The sequence below is a fragment of the Myotis myotis genome, unplaced genomic scaffold (assembly GCF_014108235.1).
Source record: "Myotis myotis isolate mMyoMyo1 unplaced genomic scaffold, mMyoMyo1.p scaffold_m19_p_3, whole genome shotgun sequence".
Taxonomy (NCBI): Eukaryota; Metazoa; Chordata; class Mammalia; order Chiroptera; family Vespertilionidae; genus Myotis; species Myotis myotis.
Window position 1 is genome coordinate 95,951,334 of NW_023416335.1, and position 10,524 is coordinate 95,961,857.

The 10,524-nt window shown below is 37.0% G+C and overlaps 1 pseudogene; it reads right to left on the reverse strand.

The window, feature by feature from the left end:
• Nucleotides 1-10,057: 10,057 nt before the first annotated feature.
• On the reverse strand, nt 10,058-10,201 carry LOC118652367 (annotated as a pseudogene).
• Between the last annotated feature and the right edge of the window lie 323 nt (nt 10,202-10,524).

Sequence of the window (10,524 nt, forward strand, 5' to 3'; positions counted from 1 at the left end):
AAAGGAGGCATGAGCATACAATGGAGTCAAGGCAGCTTCTTCAATAAATTGTGCTGTGAAATTTGGTAAGACACGAAAAAAAAAAATGAAACTAGACCACCAACTTACACCTTACACCAGTGGTTCTCAACCTTCCTTATGCCGAGACCCTTTAATACAGTTCCTCATGTTGTGGTGACCCCCAATTTCATTGTTACAAATTGAACATAATTAAAGCATAGTGATTAACCACAAAAACAATATGTAATTATATATGTGTTTGCTGATGGTCTTAGGCTACCCCTGTGAAAGGGTCATTCTACCTCCAAAGGGGTCGCGACCCACAGGTTGAGAACCGCTGCCTTACACAAAAATAAACTCAAAATGGATAAAGGACTTAAACATAAGATGGGAAACTCTAAAAATACTAGAGGAATCCACAGGCAGCAAAATCTCAGACATATGCCGAAGCAATTTCTTCACTGATACTGCTCCTAGGGCAATGGAAACTAAAGAGAAAATAAACAAATGGGACTACATCAAAATAAAAAGGTTTCTTTTTGTGTTTTTTTGCACAGCAAAGGAAACCAACAAAACAACAAGAAAGCCCACTGCATGGGAGAACATATTTGCCAATGTTATCACCGATAAGGGTTTAATCTCCAACATTTAAAGGGAACTCATACAACTTAACAAAAGGAAGATAAACCAATCAAAAAATAACAAATCAAAAAATGGGCTATGAACCTAAATAGATACTTTTCAAAAGAAGACTGAAGAAAGGACAAGAGACATATGAAAACATGCTCAAAGTCACTAATCACCTGAGAGATTCAAATCAAAACGACTATGCAGTACCATCTCACACCTGTCAGAATGGCTATCATCAACAAGTCAACAAAGACAAGTGCTGGTGAGGATGTGGAGAAAAAGGAACCCTCATACACTGCTGGTGAGAATGCAGACTGGTGAAGCCACTGTGGAGAACAGTATGGAGTTTCCTCAAAAAACAAAAAATGGAACACCCATTTGAACCAGTGATCCCACTTCTAGGAATATATGCCAATAAACTAGAAAAACCAATTAGAAAGGATATATGCACCCCTATGTTCATAGCAGCACAATTCACTATAACTAAGATCTGGAAACAGCCTAAGTGCCCATCAGTAGATGAATGGATTAAAAAACTGGTACATCTACACAATGGAATACTACACTGCATTAAAAAAGAAGGAGCTCTTACCATTTGCAACAGCATGGATGGAACTTGAGAGCATTATGCTAAGTGCAATAAACCAGTCAGAGAAAGATAAATATAACATGCTCTCACTCATTTATGGAATATAATGAACAACTTAAACTGATGAACAAAAACAGATCCAGAGACAGAGAAGCATCGATCAGACATCAACCCTCAGAGGGAAGGTAGGTGAGTGTGGGGGTAAGTGAGAGACATCATCCAAGTCCTTTGGCCTAACCAATGGACACAGACAATAGGGGTGTGAGGGGATGAGGGGGGGTAGGGGGTAATGTGGGGATAAGGACACATATGTAATAACTTAACAACCAGAAAATAGCAAGTATGGCAAAGATGTGGGGAATTGAAATCTGTGTAATGGTGGTGGGATGTAAAATGGTGTAGCCACTGTGGGAAACAGTGGTGGTTCTTAAAAAACTTAAACATGGAATTACCATATGATCCAGCAGCCCAATTTCTAGGTATACATCCCGAAGAAGTAAAAGCAGGACCCTGAACTTATATTTGTACACCCATGTTCCTAACAATATTTATACTAGCCAAACAGTATAAAAATAAATAAAAATAAAATATTTTTATTAAATGAGTCAGAAATAACCCAAGTGTTTATCAACACATGAATGTATAAACAAAATGTGGTCTATACATTTAATGGAATATTATCAGCCTCAATAAGGAAGGAAATCCTGACACATGCTATAACATGGACAAACCTCAGAGATGTAATAAGTGAAATAAGCTAGTCACAAAATAACAAAAATCGTATGACTCTATTTATAATGAGTAGTCTCATTTATAAAGACAGAAAGTAGAATGGTTGTTTCCAGGGTTTGAGCGGGGAGGAATGGGGAGTTATTGTTAAACTAGAGGCCTGGTGCACAAACTTTGTGCACTTGGTGGGGGGGTCTCTCAGATCAGCCTGCGCCCACTCACAGTCTGGGAGCCCTCAGGGGATGTCTGACTGATGGCTTAGGCCTGCTCCCTGTCAGTCAGACATCCTTAGCTTGCTCAGGGCTTCTGGCTGAGCAGCGCTCCCCCTGTGGGAGTGCACTTACCACCAAGGGGCAGCTTCTGCATTGAGCGTCTGCCCCCTGGTGGTCAGTGCGCATCATAGTGACCAGTCTTTCTGTCATTTGGTCAATTCACATATTAACCTTTTATTATATAGGGTGGGTACAGAGTTTAGTTTTGGATTATGAAAAAGTGCTGGAGATGGATGGCAGTGATAGTTGCACAATAATGTGAATGAATTGAATGCAAATGAACTGTACACTTAGAAGTGTTTAAATTCCACAATTGAAAAGCTAAAAAATAAAAAAGACACAAAACAGACAAAACATATGGTTCTGATAGATGTAGAATAGGAGTATAATATGATGCTTTTTAAAAGGAGAGCAGAGATTGTTTATGTCTTCACTTATATGAAAAAATCCAAATAACATCTAAAAATTAAGTGGTCAATGTTATGCAAAACTATTAATTATTTAAAAATATTTTTGAGAGAAAATATATTTCTGCACAAAACAATAAACAGACATTTCAATGATATTTGTAAAATGCACTAGAACATTTGGTGAATGGGGGAAAGGGAATGGCATGCCTACAAGGATAAATGGTATAAGCAAGTAAATAGAACAAGGTAAGGGAAAATACTAGTGACCTCTCAACTTAATTCAGTGTAATAAAAATTTATTAAGAATTAAGACTCTACTTTTTCCAGATACTTTATTCATATTTGCTTTTTCTGATGGTATCTGATCCTACATATGATTTATAAACATGAGATAATGAGTGTTCATTAATCTTAGTTAGAGAATTGAATATGCCACAAGAACAGAGAGAAAAATAAAAATTCAGTGCTGGAAAATCTGTCTTCTAAGATACTTAATCTTGTTTATATGATAAGATACACTGACATAAGAAATAAGACTTTATCTTCAATATTGCTTTTATTTCAAGTGATGCTTCTAAAGCATTAGAAGCCAAAAAATACAATTAAAAATAAGCTATAACATAAAATAATATAATAAATATGGAGATTAGTTGTTATTTAAGTCATTTGCATATTAGTCTTTTAAAAAAATCTTTATTGTTGAAAATATTACATATCCTCCTTTTTTCTCCATTGACCTCTTCTGGCCTGTCCCCATACCTCACCACAGGCCTTCACCACCCTTTTGTCTATGTCCATAGGTTATGCATGTATGCATACAAGTTCTTTGGTTGATCTCTTCCCTCCCACCCACCAACACACCTCCGCCTTCCCTCTAAGATTTGACAGTCTGTTCCATGCTCTGTCTCTGGATTGATTTTGTTCATCAGTTTATTTTGTTAATTAGATAACATATATGAGTCAGATCATATGGTACTTGTCTTTCTCTGACTGGTTATTTCGCTTAGCATAATACTCTCCAGGTTCCTCTAAGGCGTCAAAGGGTAAGAGACCCTTCTTTTTTACTGCTGCATTCCATTGTGTAGATGTACCACTTTTTAACTCACTCATCTACTAATGGGATGTTTACACAGTGTAGCTATTGTAAATTGCATATATTCTTTCTGATTGGTGTATCAGGTTTCTTAGGATATATTCCTAGAAGTGGAATCACTGGGTCAAATGGCAGTTGCATTTTTAATTTTTTGAGTTAACTCCATACTGTTTTCCAAAATGGCCGCACCAGTCTGCATTCCCACCAGCAATGTACTAGGATTCCTTATCTCCACATTGTTGCCAGCACTTGTCATTTGTTGATTTGTTGCTGATAGCTATTTTGGCAGGTGTGAGGTGATACCTCATTGTCATTTTAATTTGCATCTTTCTGACTTTGAGCATTTTTTCATATGTCTCTTGGCCATCTGTATGGTACCTTCAGAAAAGTGTCTATTTAGGTCTTTTACTCATTTTTTTTTTAAATCGAATTGTTTGTCTTCCTTTTGTTAAGTTGTGAGTTCCTTATGTATTTTGGATATTAATCCTTTTTCAGATGTTTATTTTCTCCTTAGTTTCCCTTTCCCTAGGACAGTGATGGCGAACCTATGACACACGTGTCAGAGGTGACACACGAACTCATTTTGGGTGACACACATCGACAGAGACAAAAAAATTGCATAATTCAAATATTTGTCTCTCGCAACAGCCAGAGTTGGGCATCACTCGAGTAATATTATTACTCACGTTACTCATGATCAATAATGCAATTCTAAAACCGGATGTAAACATGTACATCGGTGTTGTGTAGCAAAGATAATAGTGAAAACATCCAAGATACATTGTTGCAATATTGACATTAATATAAAAAGGTTAAGAATTGCACTATAAAGATTAATCTTTACTCATGACATTTTATTTTTGCTCGAGTGACAAAATGCCCAATTCTGGAAACTGCCTCATTATTGTCAACATGTGCCTTGGGTAAGCTTCCCATGCGTTCGGGCGCATTCGGCAAATGGATGCACTTGATTGCCATGTTCGTTAGGAGACAGGAGTGGGAGGGTTAGAAGAAAAAGATATACAGTGCAACAGTGCTCGACGAGACATTCTGCGTGTCAGATAATTGATTACAGCACCATATATTTGTTGGTTATACATACTATCTTTGAATTGTTTTGCATCAGGAGTCAGTGCAACAATACTGCAAAAAGTTAATAGGTAAGAAACCTATCAACCTTTTATAAAAAATGCCGTGATTTATATTTATTTATTTTTGCAGCCTGTGATGGAGTATCAAAAGTAAAAAAGCAAGACTGAATGATAAAGGGAGTGGAAGTATCAGTAGCCAACCCTTTCAAGACATATGGACCGAGATGTACGGGATTGTTGACAGAAACAACAGATCATTGTGCATACTGTGTAATGAAACAGTAGTAAGCAGAATGTAGAATGTAAAGAGACATTTTGAAACTAATCATTGTCAACTCTTGAAAAAAAGTATCGATGAAAGGAAGGAATACATTTCTAGGCAGCTACACATCTATAAAAGTCAATCAAATTCCATCATTAAATTTGCAAGAGGCTCTAAAAATTTAACACCAGCAAGTTACTGTATTGCTCATTCCATAGCTCAGCATGGAAAAGCCCTCAGTGACGGAGAATTTTTTAAGGAAACATTTCTAAGATGTGCACCAGCTCTATTTCACGATATGAAAAATAAAGATATTATTAAAAGAATTTCTGAGTTACCACTCAGTAGAAATACTATCAAAGACAGAATAATAGATCTTAACAAAAACGTACATCAATTAAAAAAAGACTTAAATAGTTGTAAATATTTTTCGATTTCTCTTGATAAAACTAGTGATGTCACATCAAATGTTCGGTTGGCCATTATTGCTAGATATTCTGATGGTCTCACAATGAGAGAAGAGTTGTTAAGTTAGAATCAGTGCCGATAAGTACATCAGGAAACGAAATATGTAAGGTTGTTATAAAAACATTCAGTGACCTAAACATTGATATCTCTAAAACTGTGTCAGTCACGACAGACGAGGTACCAAATATGGTGGGAAAAAATGTGGGATTCCTGAAATTGTTTATGGAAGCTATTAGACATCCACTTGTACCTTTTCATTGCATTACCCATCAGGAGGTGTTGTGTGCCAAATCGGGATTCTCGGAATTGAATGATTTAATGTCAGTTGTAACAAAAATTGTGAATTTTATAACTTCTCAACCCCTTCACAAGCGAGAATTTTCTGCACTTTTACAGGAAGTTGATTCAACCTCCAGTGGACTACTGATGTTCAATAATGTGAGATGGCTGAGTCTAGGTAAAGTACTTGAGCGATTTGTGGAGTGCTTTGAAGAAATTATGGTATTTATTGAGAATAAGGATCTGGCAAACTTTCCTCAGATCAATGATCATAAGTGGGTCAGCAATTTGATGTTTTTTACAGATCTCTCTGTTCATATGAATGAACTGAACTTAAAGTTACAAGGTTTTGGCAAAAGTATTGACGTTGTGTTTGGATACATCACATCTTTTGAAAGTAAACTTAAAATTTTCAAGCAAGATACTGAAACTAAAACTTATAAGTATTTTCTTCAGATAAAAAAGTATTTCGAGAAGGCCACTACAACGTGTGTAATGGAGTCCATACTTATGTACCAGAATATAGTAAACTTGTTATTTGAACAGTTCAGTGCAAGATTCGACCAATTTAGAAGCCTAGAACAGACCATTAAAATAATTAAGTATCCGGGTGTTGTTTATAATACTTTGGAATTAAAGGATTTCCAATGGATGCAAATTGACAATTTAGAGATTCAACTTGCAGATTTTCAAGGTAGCATTTGGACTCATGTGTTTGTCGACTTAAGGTCGAAACTTGAAAATCTGGAACGAAATTGTTTGAATAATGAAGAAGAGTACAACTACGAACAAGAAATTTTGAGTGCTTGGAACAGAGTACCTGACACTTTCAGCAACATAAAAAAATCTAGCGATGGCTTTACTAACAATTTTTTCATCAACATATTTTTGTGAGACTTTGTTCTCAGCATTAAATAATATTAAAATGAACAAAAGAAACGGGCTAACAGATGAAGTTAGTGGCACTTGCTTGGCCTTGAAGTGCACCAAGTATGAACCTGCAATCAAAGAATTAGCAGACAAACTTCAGCACCAAAAAAGTCACTAATTTCTAGTTTTCATACTATTTGATTATCATTGTTTTTATTATTATTTTTTCCTAAATGTACATTGTTTTTCTGTTTTTGTTCATTTTATACATATTTTTGGTTGATTTTTCTTTGTTAAATGGCATTTAAATATATAAAATAAATATCAAAAATATAAATCTTTTTTTCCTATGGTTGCAAATATCAAAAAAATTATGAATATTTCTATATGTGACACGGCACCCGAGTTAAGTTAGGGTTTTTCAAAATTTTGACAAGCCAAGCTCAAAAGTTTCGCCATCACTGCCCTAGGAGATGTATCCGCAACCATATTGCCTGAGAGATGTCTGCAATTTTGCTGCCTATGGTTTCTTCTAGGATTTTTATGGTTTAACGACTTTCATTTAAGTATTTTATCCATTTTGAGTTTATTCTTGCATATGGTGTAAGCTGGTAGTCTAGATTCATTTTTTGCATGTACCTATTTAATTTTCCCAACACTATTTATTGAAGAGACTGTCTTGACTTCATTGTATGCTCTTGCCTCTTTTGTCAAATATTAATTGAGTGTAATGGCTTGAGTCAATTTCTGTGGTCTTTGTTCTGTTCCATTGATCTATACGCCTATTCTTGTGCCTGTACCAGGCTGTTTTGATTATGGTGGCTTTGTAGTATAACTTGAAATCTGGTATTGTGATTCCTCCAACTTTATTCTTTTTTCTCAAGATTGCTGCAGCTATTCGAGGTCTTTTGTGGTAATAACCTGAATGATGAGCTGAGGTTTTCTTCCCTGGGTTGTGTCTCATGATGTCAAAGAATGAGCTCCACAGATCAGAAGATTTAAACAAAAGTGTGGAAAATTTATTACAAGCAGATTCAGACTTCCTGCACTGGGAGGGGGAACCCAATAATGGGCTGCCTGTTAGTCTTGTAGTCTAGGGGTATATATTTGCTACAAGTCTGTTCTATATCTACCTGTGTCATCACCTGGTTGATTCCTTTAATTGTTCTTGCCTAGCAACAGACCTGAACTTTCCCTGTTTCTATGGGTCAGTTCACCTTAGTGTTGCAGATCCTCCCTAGTTTCATATGCCTCCCACTTTGAGCCCAAAAACATTTTGTTATGCCTGCTTGGTTGGTGTCTATAATTAGGCTTGCTCAAACTGCCATGTCTGCTCCTGACTGTTTTCCACTGGACCCCTGCCTGTGTGCTTGCATGTCAAGCTAACCCTCTCATTAGTACAAAAAGTAATAATTTTTATATTAATTACTTGTTGAAATGATAATGTAGTCCATTCTCATTGTTTGTGGTAGTTATGTTGTATGAAATTGCTCTAAACACTGAATTAGTGAACTGAGGAAATACAAGGTTGGAGTCCTGAACAGAGCATCTATTCACATTTTTATCAATGCATAATCTTATTTTATGTGAGTTTCTGTTTAAAGACACCTAACTTAATATAAATTCTCATAACATTTAACTCATCATCAACAGCACTGAACCTCATGCCTCCGTGAGTTTATCTAACACATTTATTTTCTTCATAAGGCACATCCCAGCCTTCTTGCTCTTAGGAACAGTAAACAACATTTAAGTATTATGCTTAGGGGGCTTTTTAAACAGCAAAATTTCCAATAAAAAGCACAAAAGTGCAAAAAATGTGGCTCTAATAGACTGTTCAGTACATGTCCACAAATGTGTACATGTCCACAAATGACCACAAAAGTGCTCCAGTATTGATTTTGGGGTTACAAATAAGTTTTAGTGAGTAGGCAAATTTGCAAATGCAGAATCAGTACATAATGAGTGTTCACTCCATCTTGGATATATTGTATTAAATAAAAGATATTATTAAGATTAATTTCCTCTGTTCCTCTTTACTTTTTTAGTATGGCTGCTAGGAAACTTGAGGTTACATATGTGGGTCACATTACATTCTATTGGACAACACTGGGCTAAATTATCTCCTAAGAAAAGGCATCAGAAATTAGTGAGGGAGTCATAAGAGGAAATGATAAGGGTCACACAGCCTTTGGCCCTGGGTACATGGACACCTGCAACACCTTTGTAGAACCCTCCTTGAAATTTCCCAAGGCCCCACTGGTGCCTGGATACAGCCAGAGCTCTAATGCTGTCTGGGTAGTGTCCCTGAGCCCCGATCAGGATCCCATGGGCCCCAGTCACTGTTTTCTTTTTTGGGGTGCTGTCAAAACCTCAACCACATCCTCCACATGTGGAATTGACCAGATGACCTAGGAGCTCTGGGCTTGGCACCCATGGAGTTTTCCTGGGGTACTGCAAGAGAGCAGCAGCTCTCAGGTGAATCCCTGCCGCTGTCTAGCACGATATTTCTGTCATGGGTCATGTGTTATTAGGCCACGAGGATGGTGCTGACATACTGATTTGAGGTGACTCTCACTCATGTCTGACTCAGGATCAAGAATTATAACATGCACTGACTGGACAATAAAACAAGCACAATAAAAAGGCACATCTCTACCCATTGTTCTAAGTCTTCACTAATAAATCACTGTACCACAGATGAGCCTGTGAATTTGAAAACATATTTAAAAATACTGTTGTTTATATAGACAATATTCTCAAAAAAATTAGTTGCCTATTAGGGCAGCCTTGGGTGAGGGTGTGGAATGGCCAGATACACACAAAAGGGTTGCAGTGAGGTGAAGTTTGGAGACCCAAAGCTGAGGGTTCTGGCTGAATTTATAGAGCTTCAGAAAAAAGTTAGAGAAGAAAGTCAGAGGAAAAGTATTTTTCTTATCCTACAAACTATCTATCTTCTAAACTTTAAGTCCATCAGAAACAATTAATAACTAAGTTTGAGTCTGGCTCCTACACTGGGCCAAGCTTTCCCAGCTGGGCCAAATCTTCCAGGCACCTCTGGCTGTGAGAAGGGGCTGGGTCTCGATGTCTGTGCTCCTCGTGCACCTCTCAGGTGTGTTCCTAGTGGTTCAGGAATCATTAAATACCTAAGGCTCCTTTTATGAGAGGGAATTCTGCAGCTAAAAGAAAGTTTACAGGCCATGTGCGTAGATCCTGTAAGTGAAAGCTTAGGCATCATGGCACTGGGCTGGAGGTGTTGACAGAGTTGAGCTGAGGATAGCATCTTCTCCTGAGGCAAGATGACCTTGATTATATATGAGTAAATTCTTTAGCTCTAAAGTGTTCCTGAAAATATGGTTGTTTTTTATGTGCCTCAAGCATAAAACAGCTCTGGCCACCAACACTGGCATCAACCTAGGATGAACTAAGGTCTATACATCTGCTTTTCCCTGACTGATATAAGAGCAACACTACCAATCAAGTGTCTCCTTGCCCACTGCCAGGGGGACTGAAAATATGTTTCAGTTATAGCCATTAAATACTCTAGAACAGACTAAAGTTCCAAACAAGATTCTCTCTCACTGACATTTAATCCTTGATTCTCCCTCAATGTTGCTAGAGACATATCCTACAGATGTGAGATTACCACATACGGAAGATGCTATTCATCTAAGGCTTGCTGAGCAGAAAATAAAATTAAAGAATGAGATTATCTGTTTTCTTGCATGGCTACTTTAAAACACAGATCAATACCCTTTTCCAATCCTTTCCCAGTTTTTTCCTCCTTTGGGACCTAAGTTTCTAAAAGTTTTGGCTATACAGAGTAATAAT